The 19447-nt window shown below is 40.7% G+C and overlaps 1 long non-coding RNA gene across 1 annotated transcript; it reads right to left on the bottom strand.

Moving 5' to 3' along the window:
* Positions 1 to 1933: 1933 nt before the first annotated feature.
* On the bottom strand, positions 1934 to 19418 carry LOC115342789. The gene is made up of 5 exons (XR_003923903.1): positions 19295 to 19418; positions 11565 to 11741; positions 9366 to 9443; positions 4404 to 4462; positions 1934 to 2024 (listed from the first exon to the last, which is right to left on the bottom strand). It is a non-coding gene; the product is annotated as an uncharacterized LOC115342789 (long non-coding RNA).
* Positions 19419 to 19447: the final 29 nt, after the last annotated feature.

The raw sequence follows: 19447 nt of genomic DNA, 5'->3' as shown, positions 1-19447 counted from the left end.
CCACAGCACCATCCTGCATTATTTTAAGTGCTATGTTTGAATCTGTGATAATGCACAAACTACTTCTCATCTCCACATTTCAAAGAAGGAAAGAAAAGAACAAGGCAGAGCTCTCAGTTGCATAAATACTTTTCTTTTGCCAAGGAAATCTTCTCTGGGCAAGCATCCTGCATTTTTATCCCAGAGAGCAGCATCCTCTCCTCAGAAAGCAGGTGTCTTTAACTTAGTTTCCCACTACATTCTGGAAATTGCATCAGGAGGGAGAAAAAAGAGATTATGTGAGGGTTAAAAGATTCAGTTTTTCAAAGCATAAAATCCTGCAATGTCTATGCTAATAGTGCACTTGTGACACACTAATTTTGCTAATATGAGCAGCCACCTCTCAAGAGTTACTGTCTAATCTAATACGACCCTGAATCACTATGGGGCAATGGGTTCACATCTAGGGCATGCGGTTGTCATATGGGGAGATTTTTTAATAAGCAATTTGAAATAAATATTTTTCAAGATTTAAAAAAAACCCCACATTCTAGTGGATTTATGTCAACTTTACAATATAGTTGAGGCAAAGAAAGGTTTTCAAGTAATATTAGATGAAGTATCTTTTTTGACAAAGAGGTACCAGGGCTCCCTGCAGTGTTTGAAAAAGCATGCACTATGCATGGCAGATAAATGTGGCTACAGCATACTGGATTGTTAAGGCTGAATTACAACTTTTATTGTGATCCTCACTTAACCTCTCCGATTGCTAATTTTTTCATACGCTGTCCTGGAACAGAAGTTAATTTAGGGAAAGCACGTTAAACAGAATTGATGCACCGGTGTGAGAACAAAACAAGCCTACCATTCCTTGTTGGTTCCAGTGGGGTTTTTTGAGACTGAAACACTCCCACTTGGCTCAGCTGTTTTTGTATTTAAACTTGAACGGTTTTGAGTCAAAAACAAAGAACATCTGTTAGGCAATTTTAAAGCTAGAAGTATTTAACATTTTTCCCTTGATGTGCACGATTTGATTCACTGCCCTGTTGTATTGATATTACTGGAGGGGCTTCACACATCATTTAGAAGACAGATCAGCAATGCAGGACACTCAAGATGGCAAGCGGGCAGACAGCATGCTGTTGGGCTGGTGCAGGGCCAGGAGCCACAGCTTCTTTAGAGAGGCATTTGTGAGGGGCAGTAGCTGTCAGCTCCTGGTTCAGACCGAGTTCTGAGCTCAGCAAGAGCTGCTGCCTTCCTGAGAGGAAAAGTATCTCCCATTAACCAACCAGTTGCAGGACCTTGTTTCCTTGAGAGGCAGGATGACCTGGTTCCAGCCAGGTTTCTGCAGGAATACATACCCTCTTTTTAAGGAGAGAAAAATGAAGCACTTTCAGACCAGCAGAATGTAGCCCTCTTTATCCTGAACCTCAGGAGTGTCTCTCCTCATTATTATCACTTAGACCTGCAAAGCTGTTTTTCTGCTCCAGGCTTGCTGACAAAAAAAATAAATAAAAGCGTACGCATATTGTGAAATTTAAAAACTCTGAAAGAGAGGAAAATATTTGCTGTTTTACTATCAGTTATTTTATTGGTTGGACTGTTTCTGCTTAGTCAACTATTTTATTTATTGGAGAAAGTGTCAGATATATTTTTTTTAAAGGCTGTAATTAAGCACAGTCAGGAGTCATTAGATTATTCAAAAAGCCTGCTGCTTCCCATTAACTAACAGCAACTACCAAAACAAAAGGGGGTTTTATGGACTAGGCCTAGCTCTAAGTGTAAAAGTATGTTGGAGGGCAAAGGCACACACTATACTTGGAGATCCCATCTTCATGCTATAGAATGCTGTACTTGGCAATTAGTTCCTTCCAAGCTGGAGCTGAAAATTGCCTCTTTCCACACACCAAAATTAACAGAGGATTAAACTCACCTTTTGCATAAAAATGGGCTTTGAAGATTGATTATGCCATGAGTCACCTTTTATCTTGAGATCAGTTGCTTAAATCTGATGCAGGTTGTGCTTTTTTGCTAGCACTTTTTATCTAGGCGGAAAAGAGACTGGATATTGCGGTGTGGGATGTTTCTGAATCAGTGAATTCTGGCTTTTCTATCTTCTAACCAGTGTTAAGTTGCAAATGTCATTGGAGAAAAAAAGGATATAAAGGTAGCAGAAATGGTAACTCTCCAGAATAAACAAAACACAGTCTTAAGACCCCATCTTCATCTGAGACAGACAAATGTTAAAAAATACCTTTGTTGCACCAGCAAAAAAAAAGCCATAAGAAAATGTTTGGGCGCTGTTCATGTCACACCATACTATGTTGGCATTTCCATTTGACACGCAGACTTGTCAGTTTTGAGCGTAGCTGTGAACTACAGATGCTTTTAAAATAAGAGATAGAGGAAAATAGATTCCCATTCAAAATAGAACCTGTGCTGAATGTCTATTCCAGGTCTAAAAAGGTTTGAGATTTACTAGTCATACAGACAATTTTCCAGCTGCACTAACACTGAGGGAGGGAGAGAACATACTGAGGTGCTCAGTCCTTTATCTTTTCAAGCTGGTTTTGAAATGTCTGAACAGAAATATTTCTTCTGTTTCTAGAGACCAGCTGTTCAACAAGAGATGGGAAATGGAGGGAGCAACAGACAAGCAGCTTTGAAATCTGCTCATATTGGCATGGCTGAATTGTATTAACTCATCCCTTGGCTGACAGCATGTAAAATATAAGACAATTTACAGAGGATTTTCCCACCTGTGCATTTGTAAGTACGTAGAAGAAAATTAGTTACAGTCCCTTTTTGCTGTCTCTCCAATGCTAGACATTAAACCAAGTGTGACTGGCGAGGGGCATCCTTCATTCTGGGTAACAGACTTGCAGTGGCTGGGGCTCACTGTGTATGCCACCTTTTGTTGGTTATCATCTTCAGGAGCCAATGCTGACATTGTGGAAAGGTGACTGAACTGAGGCCAGATTAAATAGGAAGGCAAGTTGCAGGCACTGACAGGCCAGGAGCAGCCACTCACAATAGACAGCAACAGAAATACTGCACAGCAAACCACCCACCCGCTGCTGTGCTGCTGAAGAGCATCTTGATACAAGCACCACATCAAAATTCTCCAGCCTCCCTCAAAGGCATCTCTACTTATGACAGAGCCAGACTAAAGCCTGGAAATTCTCCTCCATATGTGCTTTTACATGGCCTCGTTGCTATGTATATTTTGTATTTTGCATTCACGTGCTGGGCTAACATCACATAAAATTTTCAAATAAGCATTGTTGTTCCTCTTCTACTCTTAAGAGGGAGAATGTGAGGTTTGAGGAGCTTTTTTAGTTAAGTGTATGATGCTTCTGTGTCAGAGACAGCAGGCAAAAAACTTGCTCTTCCATTTGGAGGGATGAGTAATAATTTAAGATGATCCTTAATATCTAGAAGAGTTGTGTCTTCAGTCTGGGAGCTACTCACCAAAAATGCATCTTCGCTAGCAGTTATGACTGAGATGAAGGATCACATGCTCTCAGCCACCTAAGCAACCTTCCCTCCATCTGTATCTTGCTTGTCAGCACCAGCTTCCACATCGTTCTCCTTAATCATCCATCCAGCCCTATCTATAAATTGTCTTTCTCCATTAAGTCTAATCTCTAGTTATGGACAGCACAGACAGGAGGTACGGTGCCATGTGGGATGCTGCTCACCACTACCCATACTTGCAAGCTGGAGCATCCAGATGAACTAAGTACTTCACAAAAGCTTCTGGACTCAGACTGGGTGGCTGCTGAGGCTTGTACTTAGGGCATTTCTTTATAGGCATCTACTGAGTTGGGGCTTGAAAGTGACCCTAAAGTTTTCTGTAATTATCAGACATATTCTTATCCTTTCTGTGCATCTATTCTCCAGCTGGCAAATGGGGCTAACTGAAGTTCTCAACTCTCTCTCATTGAAAGGCTTTATTTACCCTTGTGGTAAAAATCTTCATAGTGCCTCAGGAACTCCAGCCAACATCCCAGAGCAGTGTCATTTACAGTTGGCTGGCCAAGGCATGGAGCAGCAGGGAAATCTTGACTGAGACCCTGAGTTTGAGTATGGGAAGCCAGTGTAAAGAACAGGAATCAGTTTGATATGCATGGGGGTGTTTTGAGTTGTTAAGGTCACACACTGCAGTGTTCTGTAGCAGTTATGTTTCCTGAGGACTTGTGGCATCGTGCCAAGTATACAGGACCCCTGCAGATCTAAGAGCAGGTTATGTTTCAGAAGCTTTCCTCTGCCTCCAGATCTCTTCACCTGCCAAAATGGGAAATGGGTGTATCTGGGCATCTTTCCAGAAGCCTCTGAACTAATGCACTCATGCAGCAAAACTCAACTGGTACATTCATGTCCTTTTCACCTTGGTATTTCACTGTATAAAGTATTTGCCCTACCTTTGCTGCTCCTTTGGATGCCCACTGGCCTCTTGTCCGTTTACCAAAGCAGGAAGTACCTAAGTATGAACAAAACTGATTTTAAGTCTGACAGATCATTAGTATCTGCCAGATACTATTGGTTCTGGCTTCTTAACAATCATTACTGTTAATAAAAGTGTTAAGCTCTATAGACAGGTGTCCCTTCTGAAGTTACACCACTGAGCTGAAATTTAACCCTTCTTCACATTTCCAAAAGTCAATCAGGCTGTCATTGAAACAATGGAATAAAATCGCCAGTCCTTGATCTATTCCTGTTTCTATTTAAAGGTGACAAACAGTTGATTTCACATAAGATCTCATCAGCGTTCCTTAGTCAGCATGATTGTTCTGGACTTCCTGGCATTCCGACAAACTGAGCAAGTAAGGTTATTTAGGATCTTAGAGCTAGGATGGATGGAAAGGGAAAGTAGACAATATGCTGCCACCTTTTGGTTATAGAAATGAGAACAGGTATTATCTGGACAGATCTATCTAGTGGAAATTAAAAGACATCTATGCTTGTTTTCTGTAATATAACAACTTGAAAGTCCATATAGTGCGAGATGCATCCCTTCATGTTCTAAACTGTTGCTATGAGCTTAGCTCACATATTTCACATTTGTTCAGTCTTGTATGGGCTAATTAATAATTATCAATCAATAATTAATGATTTCTCTCATTTAAAACATATAGGGTTGAGTTCACTCACCTAAAACTAATGCTTTGCATCACTAAACTGATTTGAGGAACATAGCTGCAGAAATAAAAGGTACAAGATCTCATGCATTAGTAGCTTGTAAAAGTAAGTTACTGCATGTCATAACTCCCATGTGGCTATTTATATGGACACACATAGTTAAGGCAGCCTGACACTTTCATTAATAAATAGGTTTGTTATCAGTACAATCAGTACGTTACAACTTTTAACCTTAACTGTTCAAGCGAGATTTTCTGTGCTGGCTGACTGCTGAGGACCTGAAGGGTATTTTGTTTGCTTGTTTATTAAAACGTTGGTTCAGCTGTCTGTGAGAATAAAAGATGGAAGAATGCCCATCTTAATAAAAGAAATGCAAGATTGTTCTGTTAAAAAGTTTGTGCACCTTCTTGTTTGATGCAGAGCCTTGAAATTTAACAGAGGAGCTATCTGTATCAGGGATATGTTTCTCGCTGCTCCTATGAGTCACTGCACAAATTTGTGCCAGGCAATAAGCCTTTGAAAATCTCAGTTCAAGTATGTTCTGTAAAGACCTATGGGAGCTTGTGAGCTCAAGTCCATGAATGTTACTCTCAAGCTCCCAGGTGCCAGAGGCTCTTTACATTTACTGCACATACAGATGCATTGAGTGTGCCTCATCCTGGGGCACAAAAATCCATCAAACACTCGATCTTCTGTTTCTCAGTGCTGGCACTGAGTTCTCAATCTTTTCTCCTGGCATATCGGTAATGCCACGGGGGATCCTGTCTGCCTGTACTGCACAGGGGACAGGAATTCTCCAAGCACCATCAAAGCAGTGTTGGTAGGCCTGTAATGCCCTATAGCAGTGACACATTTGTCCTTGAGACCTGAACCGCTTGATAGTCTGCAAGATCTAGCTCTGGGAGTACTTGATAGGGTGCTGAAGGTCCCTCAGGTGGAACACCAGGACAATATACCCTAAGGGTGTCTGGCCATGAGATCACCTTACAGGACACTGCTCATGCAACCTGTGCAGACTGCACTTTGGTGCACCTTCCACCTGGAGTAGCCCCAGTCACTCAACCATGAGCAAAGCTGTGCAGCAGACCTGAACTAGGCCCTTGTGCCACATCATGCCGTTGTTACACTTCACACATGGGTGCTTATGCAAAATGTCCCTGTCTCAGGAAAGACTTGCAGACCTTTAATATACTAATGGTGCCACCCTCCACTGTCTGCTGCACCGTACTCCAAAAGCTGGGAGTTAGAGAGCACCCTTGTACCTTGAGGAGTTCTAGGCTCTCCTGCCATTTGGAAGAGTATCCAGAGGACCACAGACATGAGAAAACCACTAGGAATTATCCTGTTTATGCACTGATCACTCACTGACAGTCCCAGCAGAGGCACTCAACAGCTTCACCGACACTGTCATATAAAGATCATGAAGCTGAAGGAGACCTACAAGAAGGAATTCTGAGGCAAAACAACCCCCACCTATGTTATCACTTCTTCAGGGGGTGTAGCTCCATCACCCATCAGGAAAAGGAAGAGAGGAACTCATTTTATCTTGCTCTTTTTAAGGAGGGAAATGGTGCATTGATTTATGGTGCAGGGCTGTGCTTAACCTCTCAGGGTGGAGGGCATCCTGTTATCTTTCCCAGGTCAGGATCACGCCATTAGCAATCTGGGTCAGTGGTGGGAAACAGCATGACACATCCTTCCAGAGGTAAATGAGGCCTCCTTTTCCTACCAGTAAATTCCCCTAAGCCTCTTGGCAACCAGAATTCCTTCTCCCCATCTCAGCACTCATCTTCCACACACCTCATGAACTGTTTTTTACCCATCTTCCAAGGGTAGTTTTTTTATCCATTTACCCTACACGCTCAGCACCAGCACAGACACGCAGTTGCCCAAAGCAGTCATTGAAGCCACATTGGGTTAGAGAGGCAGGGAAATACCCAGACCATCAGGCCTGCTAGAAATACACACAGGGATGGGCTTTTTTTTCCTTTTCTCTCCCTCTGCAACTTTTCCATCATTTTTAGGGAAGCATATCCAGCTCATTGGTAGAGAGCTGTATAAAGCTACTCAGTGCACAGAATGGACCATGGTATGGAGGTGAGTCAGGATTGTGTAATGAATCAGATCTTGTCCAGAGGACCCTGGCTCTTATGTTGCAGAAAATGAACACAATGACTGCAGGGAAAAAAAAAGGGGGGGAGGGGGGCTGCTGGCTAAGGCATTTGTATGCTGCTCAGAAGGACTGGATTCTATTTTTGTCTTACACACAGACTACTAAATTAGCCACTTAAAAACCCATTTTTCATGGGTGGCCATGAACTGGGTGCAGGGTTTTGCTGAAAGCCTAAATTCTAACCTTGTGCTTTTATGGCTAAACTGTAGCTGCAATGTAATGTAATTAGTTGTAATGCTATCTTCTCCTTACTTTATGAGGTTGTTATCAAAATACATTGAATTCTGTTTGTGAAACTCACTTAATACTGTTGTATACCACTGAAAAGTCCATAACAAAGTTACTAACTCTGTCTTTGGAGCAGGATTTGAACAGTAAGTAGTAACGCATGGAGTCCCACATCAAGCATCCAAAAGTGAAAAAAATATTGAATAGTTGCTCATTAAGTGACTACCATCCTTTCTCTGCACTGAATGGGCTCATGTCATTAATGACTACCTTGCAATCAAACGCAAAAGGAGGTAAATCAAAGTTCTGCAAACAACATGAATTCTGGCATTTTCTAACTTTAGAATGCTTGATTTTGCAGCCTTAAACGCTTTTATTTGATTTTTGTGTGGAATATAAAGATACATCATGTAAAACAAAGCATTAAGAACCATAAAAGGAATCCCTGTAGATTAAAAGTGCATTAAGACTGACATTTTTGAGACTTTAACCCTGATTATTGTGGATTAGTTTAAACCTATACATTTATCAGAGCAAGCTTTATCACATTAGAATTGTAAAAAGGTCCACAGAGTTTTAACTAGTTGAACTAAGCTACTGTCAAACAGTAATGAGGCAGTGCAAGTCTGTGTATAAACAGACTTAAGATAATAATATGAGAGACATTTAAAGAGGTAAGGAAAGTGTAAATTAATATAGATTGTTATTTTAGCTAATTATCCCCTTTGGAACACTACACTGATGAAATTATGCCTGTAGCTAACATATTTGAGCATCTGTGTCCCATGCTTTGGTGGATACAGTTGACACACTTGGCCCTGGGTCTGTGGCACTGCAGTAGGTTGGTCTTACAGCTCCTTCTCTGTATTCATCAGGGTATGGGTTGTTTGAGCTGTCAGTAACAGAACCTGCCTCTTAAATTCAAGCTGTAGGAGGTAAAACACAGTCCCAATACATCAGCCAAGACGATAGGATCACACTTGTAAATCAGCTATTATAACACTGAGGATTTTCATGTTTATGGTTTTACACAGAAGACTTCTCTCTATACCCATGTTCATCTGTCCTTGTACCTCACATAGCTGCCAGAAATATGTTTTCCAAAGACCTTTAACTGAATTTACTCAAAGATGCAACAATCCTGTCATCTCTGCACATGTGACTGAATCTCCCTTCTCTGAGCTTCCTCCCTAGATTCCTGCAAGCTCTTCTGAAAAGCTGGTTCTGGAATCAATTTTGTAAAGGTTTGTATGTGAACCATCAGGACCTTTAGCATTTCATCTGTGAACATTTTAACAGTGAAAAAGCAAATAGCGAATGACAGTAAAACAAAAAAAACTTAAATGTGCCATTGTTTTTTCATGTTCATCACCACCCATGCTTGGCTGGGATCAGCTTTCCCTTTGCTTGCTCATTCCCTGTTCTGCATTTTCCTGCCATGTTGTCAAACGTGCAAGGAACTGGTTTATCCCTGCCCCACCAGCATCAGCATTTTACCGCGTTATTCCCCCAATTACTGTGGAAAGATTCTGTGTAGCCTGCAGGTTAGGACTGTGATATTTCTATTTCAGTTTCAAGGCTTGCATTTTAAGTGCTAGTATTAAATGGAGATCTTTGCAAGGTATCTGGCAGCTTTGCATTTGGCAGTTTGCAAAGAAGCTGGGTACCTAGCTCAATAGTGGAGTGACTTCCCTTGTTCTGTATCACTTGATATGTAATTAAGATACAATTGCACTACCGGGCTTTCTGCATGTCAGTGTACAATCTATTCCATTTAGTCACAGTAAATTACACACTCATCATTATCCTATGAAACAGCATAGCACCAGTGAGTCAATTATACCTGATGGTCAGATTGCTCTGTGTCCAGTGTCTTCCTATTATGCCTGATCTTCTTGCCATTAAACTCAATGATGGTCTCCTATTGATTTAAAAGAAGCAGGATTTCAAGAGATTTTAAGAAATAATGTGAAAATTGCTATCATTAACTTTTTCCAAAACATTTACTGAAATAAAAAATATATTTTTTGTAATTACTGGGTTTTTTAATTTTCCTTCTTGTTTTTCTCTTCCCTCTTTTGCTCTTCTCACTCCCCTCCTCCATCAGTTTGAAAACCTCAGTCCACAATGTCGCCTTTGAAAAGGGTTTTGAGAGCTGCAGATCAAAACCTCTTCTATGTAAGTGTCAATCCCTTTCAAAACATCTTCCTTCGAGCTAATTTACATCACCCAACAGTAAAAAAAGGGATTGACAGATTAAGATGGATTTAAATATCCCCCTCATTAATACAACTGAAAATTGGGAAGAGTACAACATTATTTTTAACTCCAGCTTTCTCCTCCTTGGTTTAGCCCAGTTAAGTTTCAGAAGAGGAAAAATGTAAGGTAAAAATCACCAATCAGATGCTGGAGAATTGAGTTAAAGACCTACCTCATCTAGTTTTGTTATGTGGCCCTAAGCACATAATTTCATCTATCCTAGTCCTTAGCTGCCTCTTTGTTAAACAGGGTAACACATGTACAAATCTCATAAAATTGTGAGAATCCTTTTTATCAGGGATTGAGTCAGTAAAATCCAAAGGCAATTAGAACTATACCAGCAGATACAACTAGTACATGCAAACCAAATTTATGCCTTCTGAAGCTTCCTGTAAATGTGTCCATCAGGACATCGCCTCAGTTACTAGAATACAACAAAGTCTTGCTAAAGTTATAATAATAATTTTTTAAAAAGCAAGAAAATTCTCAGCACATCAGAGTGAAACAAGTAATACTAATCCCAAATCCACGGAAAAGTAAAATTGTTTAAAAAGTTAATTTACTGCGTCTATAATGAACATGCAAGATCAGTTTGTACTGAGAGTAGCAACGTCTCAATAATTCATAAACAATCACATACTAAATACTGTAAGTTTGCCTGCAAAAACGGCAACCTTCTAAGTTATTTTTACAGTTCTGGAGGAAATCCAGCCATGCTGAGAAAATCTGTGCTGAAAAAGAAAGTTTGTAAGGAGAGGTAATATGTTTTATTAGATGAAATCAGACCAAATACAAGAACTGTAAGCCTGAAAGCTTGGTTATTTTTCCAATTATATCTGATAAAATATAATGATGTCTTCCTACAAGCCTAACCTTTCTTACAGATTACAAAAGTATTACTTTAAAAGTAAAGCATTTACAAGGAACACTTTATTATGGTTGATAAATATTAGCAAGCAAATGGACATATGAAATGATATAATAAAACACGTTCATTTGGAACCCTTCCTTTGCCAATAAAGCCTAAGATAACTTATAACTGAAAAAGATTAGAAGATTTATAACAATTTTCACTGTCCTCTACATAGCTCCAAAACTGTGTAAAGCTAGTAATTTCCCCCTGCTTATTTGGATTTTTCTCATAGCAATGAAAAGAACAAAATTAAAAAACTTTAAAGAGTCATTGTTAAAACAAAAATGGGTGGAGAAAATTCACCGGCATGAAAAAACTTGAACAGCTTTTAGTTCATTTTATCTTGAAGTGACTATAGTTCAAGTTCACAGTATTCCTTAAACTATGAGAGATGTTTTGATTTCAGCCAGGCTCTTCAGTTATGCATATCTTGTCATGCTCTTTGGAGGTCTCAGTATTTTTTTCCACTATAGTCTGTGTTTTTCAAAAAGATTCCAGTTCTCAAAGCAGTATCTGAACTAATGCTAGAGATCTTAACTGCCAGGCCCTAACTGACATTTACTGGTTTTTCAGTCAAGCTGGAAAGTGTGTATGTATTTGAAATTTATTGTGGGTGAATTTGTATAATTTTATGATTAATTATTTGCATCAAATCATTTTGTGTGTGTGTGCATGTGAATTCTCCGGCTTTATATGCATTACTATTAGAACTTCTTTGTAAAAAGTACTACTCAAACAACATACAATAGCCCAAGCACGTCTTACTGAAACACTATCCTGAAGCCATAATTCTGCAATTGCTAAGTGTTTCCCCTGATAAAAAACCATGATTTTGCTGGCTACCCGGATTGTCCTTTCTAGCACACTTACCAGTTGCCTCTACAGCCTGAACTACTGGTGTTCCAGCTTCTGACACATTCCCGCACCAGCAGACCTCTGTCTGTTCAGCCAAGCCTCAAGCGTCAGTGTAGTCTGGTACTCAGCTCCTGATTTCATTGTCCTCGGAAAAGGAGTACATGCCGTCCCACTGGAATTCTGCCCAGCAAGCTGCACAAATACAGAAGCAAATATCAACAAATGAAGGAAACAATTGGAACATAAGAAAATATTGCCATAAGGAATCTTTCTTTTAATTATAAAAGTAAGAAATACATCAGCAGTATGTATGAGCTCTGAAAAGCTCACTGGGCCAGAAGCTACCATTAAAACCAGGAAATCTTGTCTGTGGGAGTTATCAACTTCTAAATTCAAGTACTTCTATCTTGTGTCACTACCAACATTGATACTGACCAGGATTCAGAGCAAGCACAGACAGACTGTGAAATCCAGGTTCTCCATTGACTCATAAATATGGGAAGACTTTCAGGCCCAGATTCCTACATCTCCTAAATCACACCTAGAACATCCAGCTGTATCACACATGGAGTCTCTCAAACAGTGGAATAAGGTACGTACAATACAATATGACTTTATGGTAAACTTAGATACTATAATTCCTGTCTGGGTATTTCAGTGTGTCCTTTCTATGCCTCCTGGGCTTTTAAATCTTCTCCAAGTGCTCTGTGTGGTATCTATGCCAAAAAATTTACAAATTTTCAGTTCTCTTCAATTTAGACAGTGACACAAAAACGATCTTTTTTGAGAAAGCATGGGTTGGGCCACCAGTCTGTCAGATGGTTTGAAAATTGGCTGGACCGCCAGGCTCAACTGGTAAAAATGAATGGTTGACATATAGTTAGTGAAGAACACAGTGTTCAGCCTCTTGATCAGAGGCCCAGACAATGACACAGAATGCACCCTGAGCAAATTTATGGACACCAAATTAAAGAGTGGCTGACATGAGGACTGGCAGAATTTAATCCAAAGAGATCTCAAGAAATTTGAGCATCAGGCCAACAGACACCTCAAGCTCAATAGAGAATAACCCCAGGCATCAGGACAGGCGGGAAACTGGCTGAGCATCAGCCCACGAAAAGGACCAGGGGATCATGGTGATGTCAGGCTGAGCATGAGCCCGTTTAAGCCAACAGTGCACTCTCACTGCAAATAAAGCAAACTGCACCCTGGACTCCATCGAGAGAGGTGTGGCAGGGAAGGTATTATCTATCCTACAGTCATTAAAACAGAGAAATTAGGAGCAAAAATTTTCACAGAGGCTGACAAATTCTACTTAAACTAAATGTTTATCCAGTATGCATAGAAAGAAAAAGAGCACCTTTTCATAAAAATGGCCATAATCTAGCTGGGAAATTAGAAGGTAGCAATCCTCACCAGAGCAGTGAGTTTCTGGAATAGTTTTCTGCCTTCAGTAGCAAGGTAAAACAATCAGGCTAGTTGCAAAATGGAGTTTAATAGTTTATAAAAAGACCGATGTAATAATGTTGCACATGACAGCAAGTGGTGATGTAGGAGGTCTCATCCAGTCCTACATTCCTGAATTCTGCATGCATAGAGAGTCATAAAAATGAAAGAAGATAAAGAATAGTTTCCGAAACATAATAAAGAGGGAGAGAAAAGAGGAGAGAGACATATGGCTGTTGGCAAACAAAGTCCCTGGAGGTAATAAAGAGGCAAGCAATCTTCCTTGAAAACTTGGTGACTTTCTTGTCAGAGATCACAACGTTGTCTCAGTGTGGCCTGATGCCACTGCCTTTAATGCCCCTCATTTTGCAGCACAATTTCATTGTGATGGCTGCTGGAAGCATTACTGCTTCTAGCAAAACAGCAATACCACATTTTATACAGCATAGGCCATGGGATGTCAAGTAACAGATGATCCTGAATGATTCCCTTGAATCCCTTATCTACAAAGCAAGGTCTTTCTACCATTTGGTTGTATCATCATAAGCAGAGACAACTTGAGGCACCACACTTGCACAAATATATGACTTTGAAAGAACAAGTTTATTTGTGTGCAGTACTTTGCGTTTTAGCTCCTAGTGGTTTTTTAAACCCCCTAATGGTTTTTAATTTTGCACATTGTTATGCCTGATTAATGATATTTTTACTGCTCACAGTGATTGTGTTCTTGTTTATTAAAAAGTAATTGAGAAGGTAATTGAGCTCTGCATTCATAGTTTTATGTTCTAAATAACTATTTAAATGCCTCCTTTTGTTACAATAATACATTAAAATCTTACTAAATTCAAGAGTGAAAGAAAGGCAGTGTGTAAGAGGTGGCAAAGGCAAGTGCTGCTATGTCAGTGGAAGCAGCAGCAATGGCTGTGGGCAGAGATGTCCAGAAAAAACTAGAGGAATACTCTTCAGCCAGGCCCACCAGCCCCAAGAACAAACACCCTTTTGATGACCTCTGAGGTCAAACATGGGAAGCAAATAAGACTAGTGAAATCTGGAAGTCCCATTAATCACCCCACATACCCTTGTCGTGGTTTAACCCCAGCCAGCAACTAAGCACCACTCAGCTGCTCACTCACTCCCCCCCCCACCCAGTGGGATGGGGGAGAGAATCGGGAAAAGAAGTAAAACTCATGGGTTGAGATAAGAACAGTTTAATTGAACAGAAAAGAAGAAACTAATAATGATAATGATAACACTAATAAAATGACAACAGTAATAATAAAAGGACTGGAATATGCAAATGATGCACAGTGCAATTGCTCACCACCCACCAATCGACGCCCAGTTAGTCCCCAAGCAGCGATCCCCCTGCCCCCACTCCCCCCAGTTTATATACTGGGCATGACATCACATGTTACGGAATACCCCTTTGGGCAGTTGGGGTCAGCTGCCCTGGCTGTGTCCCCTCCTAACTTCTTGTGCCCCTCCAACCTTCTTGCTGGCTGGGCATCAGAAGCTGAAAAATCCTTGACTTTAGACTAAACATTACTTAGCAACAACTGAAAATATCAGTGTGTTATCAACATTCTTCTCATACCTAGCTCAAAAACATAGCACTGTACCAGCTACTAGGGAGACAATTAACTCTATCCCAGCTGGAACCAGGACAACCCTGCTAGCTAGGAGGGCAGTACCTTCTTCAAAGCAGTGCATACTAATGAAATCAGGGCAACCCTAAGGATGATGCACTACCACCATACTGATTAGCTGCTGCTGAGTGACACGTGGAGATGGGGGAAAGTAGAAGGGGAGATTCCAGATGGCTGTTTCCTCAAGGATGGGACCTGTCACATAGGTATGCCGCTCCGCTGAGACTTCAAGGAAATTGTTTCATCACTGCTGATAACCTTCAATTTTCAGGCCCCATTAGCCACTACTAGATGTCAGAGCCCAACAGTGGCAGTGTATCAAATGAAACTGCTCTAGAGCAAGATAGAAAGGAAATTACTGTTTTGAGTTCTACCTCTCACTATTCGTGGACCTTTATCATCTTAGGTCTCAAGTCACTACACCATTTTGAAGTTTATTTTGGGAAAAAAAAAAAATCACAGAATCGTGTGGTTGAAGTCATAAGAGGGTATGACGGCAATGTAAGCGTAATCCTGGACACAGGTAGCCAGATGGAGCACCATTGCAATAATTACTGCCCATCATGCCATGCCAATTCACAAGAGAAGATGTATCCAGGACACTTTTCATAGCTTTTATTTTAATTTATCTTTATTTCTGCCAGAATCGAGTTATATCGGTTTCAAGAGACTTTGCCTGCCAGGGAACATAGCTGGCTGTGTCACAGCTGACACAAGAGGTTACCATGCGCAAACTTCCCATTTGACTTGAGGAAATCAGATAATCCGGTTTTGTTCGCGTAAATTCCCAGTGTTTCCTTTCAGATCCCATCGCTAGAGCAAAGTTTTCAGATGGGTCAAATAAACTCCCCCACAAAATGATACACCCATACAAAATAAAAATGCATAAACTCATAATAAGCAGCCTTTTATGAACAGAATCAGTATAAAAATGTATTGACAGGTACTAAAACTGACAGTAAATACCATTTTATAAAATCAGCTACTGCTTAATGATAATTTAATTGTGTATGTAAAGATAAGTGTTAGACCCACTGACAAACCTCTGTTGCCCATTACCATAAAGGTTATTAGCCTATTACTACTACCAGTTAGTCCATTAGTGCCCCTGACTGCTCTAAAGGTTTGGCTATGCAGACAACTTATGTGTCAACCTGATACCACAGGATAAAATTTGTCTTCTTACTATGCTTCAAAAACCTAGAAAACTGCACTTTAAAAGCATACTGAAATATTGAATGTACTAAAAAGTTGCAGTGTTTAGAATTCCAGTTACAAACATGAAAGTAAAAATAAAATTGCAGAAAAGCTCAGTTATTCAACCTTAATGGAAACGTTGCAGGGGTGGGAAGGTGTACTGTATGGTAATACACAACCTACTGCTTTGTCTGCCTTCTTGGGCTGGCCCCTGTCCTCATGGCATGAATCACAGCCTAAGGCCTTGTTGGCTCAGAAACCGCCATACTTGCCATTGCAGGATGAGATGCCAGTGGGAACTCAGTGCCATTGCTAATGCTAATGTTGTGTTTATTGCACATGCCTCAGTGCTTCCTAAAACACAGTAAATGCAGCTTCTTGTTCACTGAGAGCTCAATGCCAACACCAATCTGAAATGCCTGCCTATCAGTGTACCAGTCCTTGACTTGGGTGCCCAGCTGAGATGCAGTGCTGCTTTCCCCCGAACCAGGAAAACTCCACGCTCTACCCCGGCAATGTCCTTCTGAGTGTACACAATTATTCTGAGACTGATAGGTAACACAGCACACTGCCCTCAGTACTGCAGGACTAATTCGCCCAAGCAAATATATTTTTCAATAGGTAATAAGGCCAACTGCAGGTTGGGAAATTCCTGGAGCACTGGTTTTAGTGTGAGATAAAGTAATCTCTCTCTTAAAACAATTATAAAGTGGATTCAAAGAGATGAATCCTTGCCTATGTCTGGTTTTTATTTGAATACTGTCACAAGGACCAGTGAATCTAGAGTGTCTCTCCCCAGTCTATCTTGCAGCATGCTCCAACTTTTCTCAACAATTTGATATTCAACATCACCAACTTTGAAAAAGGGACTTGCAACTTAAGAGGAGAAAGTTAACTGTGTAATGCAACATCATGTGGGATATAAAGCACTTCCAAAGAAATCAAGTATACCTTTTGTAGCTCCAGGAATCCATGAGGAATGAGCACTTTTATATTTGCCATATTACTCTGAAAATTAGTACTCAAGCTAAACAAAATGTAGGTAAAAAAAATAAACAAAGCTTTATTATATACAAACAGAAAGTTAAGGTACTAGTAACTAGACAGGACAAAACCATGCTCTTACAGCTAGCTGGCACTTTGTCTTAATCTCTACAATGTCTGCATGCCCATTCAGTTAACAGCTGATAGGGACAAATTTCCAGGTGATAGGACTGGAGCCAAATTGACTAAGCAAAACCTTATTTTCCAGATACATATCACAGAATAGGCTCCCTTTTCAAGTCACACTTCAGATAAGAACATAGAAGTGATTACAGTAGCTCAGACTAGACTGCCATGTGGCTCAGTGTCCAAAACAGTGTCCAAAAATAGATGCCTCAAGGAAAGCATAGGAACAAAGAAAGTATGTAATAATACTCCCTTAGCTTCCATCAGTGGGCAGTTGGCATTGCCTGAGAAAGTCAGTACCTAATCCCACACAAAGTTTACCGGAACAAAGTTACCACTTTGGACCATGGAGTTGTAGAGCATTTATCAGGTCTAATGCTTAAAAACCATTTGTGCCATGTTATGGAACCAGCTTAACTCTCTGTGTTAGCTATTGCTTGAAAACAACCATCTGGGCAAACTGTTGCATGTTCTCTGATTTACTTCCTCCAACCCACCTTTGAAAGGCGTTTACTTTTCTCCTCACATTTGAAGGTGAGAACACTGCTAGTTTTCCTTGCTTAACTAGATTTTTTTTGTAATTTTTTGTAACGTCGTGGATGATGCATTTTCAAAAGTAGCTGACAGCAGAAAGCAGAGCTAAGTGCAAAATACTAAGCTATGCCTCACCAACAGGTTTGGGGAATTTTGTCACAATTGTGCCACTTTGCACTTTTTTATTTTCAGAACACTTTCTTACAGCAGAGTCCATACCCTTAAGTGAAATCAGACCTAAATCTATCAGGGGCTACATAAGGTACAGGAACACATGCTCTCTACCCCAGGTAACCTGCAATCCAAAGCTCACTCCTCTGCCATGAAACAAATAGTTCCAGTGAACTCGAGGGGATTTTGCACTAGTTAAGCACTTACCTAAGTCTTACCAATATTGGTGCCTACTTTAAACAGCTGGATATAATTAATGGAGGGTAAAGGTTATTAGTGATAGTGGCATGTTCATTATATGTTTAAAATAATACGAGTCCTTTACAGCTGTTTTTTAAACCTTTTGCTTTAATTAATTTCCTATTCTGTTTTCAATTTAATCATTTATCCCAGTCTCTTATTTACATTTTTTTTCTGTACAAACTGACAGATAAATAGTTACTTGTGGATAAATAATTCTCCCACAACTATGTACTGAACTAACATTCTAGATAGAGGTCAACTGGAGTTCTGGACAGAACAATTTATGTGCTAGACAAACTGTCTCAACTCTGATTTTGCTGTTCTAAAATGTCAGCTGACTGTATACACAAGTTTTGTCTTAAATCACATTTGTTTTGAGTATGCATTGATAGTACCAACAAAATGCATGTGTGTGCTTTTGCACACACATTTTAAATGATTAGCTGGGGGAAAAAAATCCCAACGTACTAATATATAATTTATTCACACAGGAACTCTTTGCTCTAAAACACTTCCACACTGATAAAAGTCAGTGTTTCACAGCACCCAGGAGCTACAGGCACTCAGCATTTTGGGTATCAGTAAAAGTTGGGAACAAGAATGAAATGTAACACTCCACACCACCATATTGAGGAAATATAGAGCACCTCAGCAACAATTGCTCTGCTCTCCTTAAGAAATCAGGTTGTAAACAACCTCCTTTAAAGAAAGAATGTTGTAAAGAAAACATTTTCATTCAAAAGCTTTGAGGAAGAGAGAAGGTGAATTTGCTAGGCACTCCTACAACTCCTGTGCTTTAATTTCCATTGGAAAGACACTAAAATGAACCGTTTATGCCGCACTTGAGAAACCCCGAGTCTTCTGGGATTTAGGCAATTGATTAATTTTTCATATTTAAATAACAATGAGCTAAATCACGAGGGAATATCAATGTACGCATACCAACCCCCAATTCCTGAGTGCCTACTGCTAGCGTTACAGACACTGAGGTAACCTCCTACATCTCTAACGCACCCAGCACAAAAACCTCTGGGGAAAACGATGAAAAAGACACTCGTGTCAAATCACAGCCCTACCGGGGGTGGTGGGGTGTCACCATGTAGCACGGCGTCGGCAAGCTGCCCCAGAGCAAAGCCAAGGGCTGACAGGACCTGAGGAAACCACGGACGCGGGTGCTCTATAAGGTGCTATTAGCTCTAATAAGCTCCCCATGGTGGTGGGTAGGCAACAGGGACTGCTTTTTCAACGCAGGCCGACCAGAGAGAGCGAGCAGAAGGGGTGCTGGGGGGGGGGGGGCCCTGCTGTGCCCCAGCAGCCGCCGCTGAGGGACCGGGTTACCCGCCTCCTCCGCCCCGGGCACATGGGGGCCGTGAGGAAAGGAGACGTGGTGCTCCGCCAAACGCCGTGTCGGGAGGCCCGGGGGTTGGCCCAGCCCCGGAGAGGCAGGGCGGGCTGGCAGCGGGGCCCTCAGCCCTTCTCCTCCCGCCTTCA

The sequence above is a fragment of the Aquila chrysaetos genome, chromosome 1 (assembly GCF_900496995.4).
Source record: "Aquila chrysaetos chrysaetos chromosome 1, bAquChr1.4, whole genome shotgun sequence".
Lineage (NCBI taxonomy): Eukaryota > Metazoa > Chordata > Aves > Accipitriformes > Accipitridae > Aquila > Aquila chrysaetos.
This window is presented reverse-complemented; position numbering and strand designations above follow the sequence as displayed.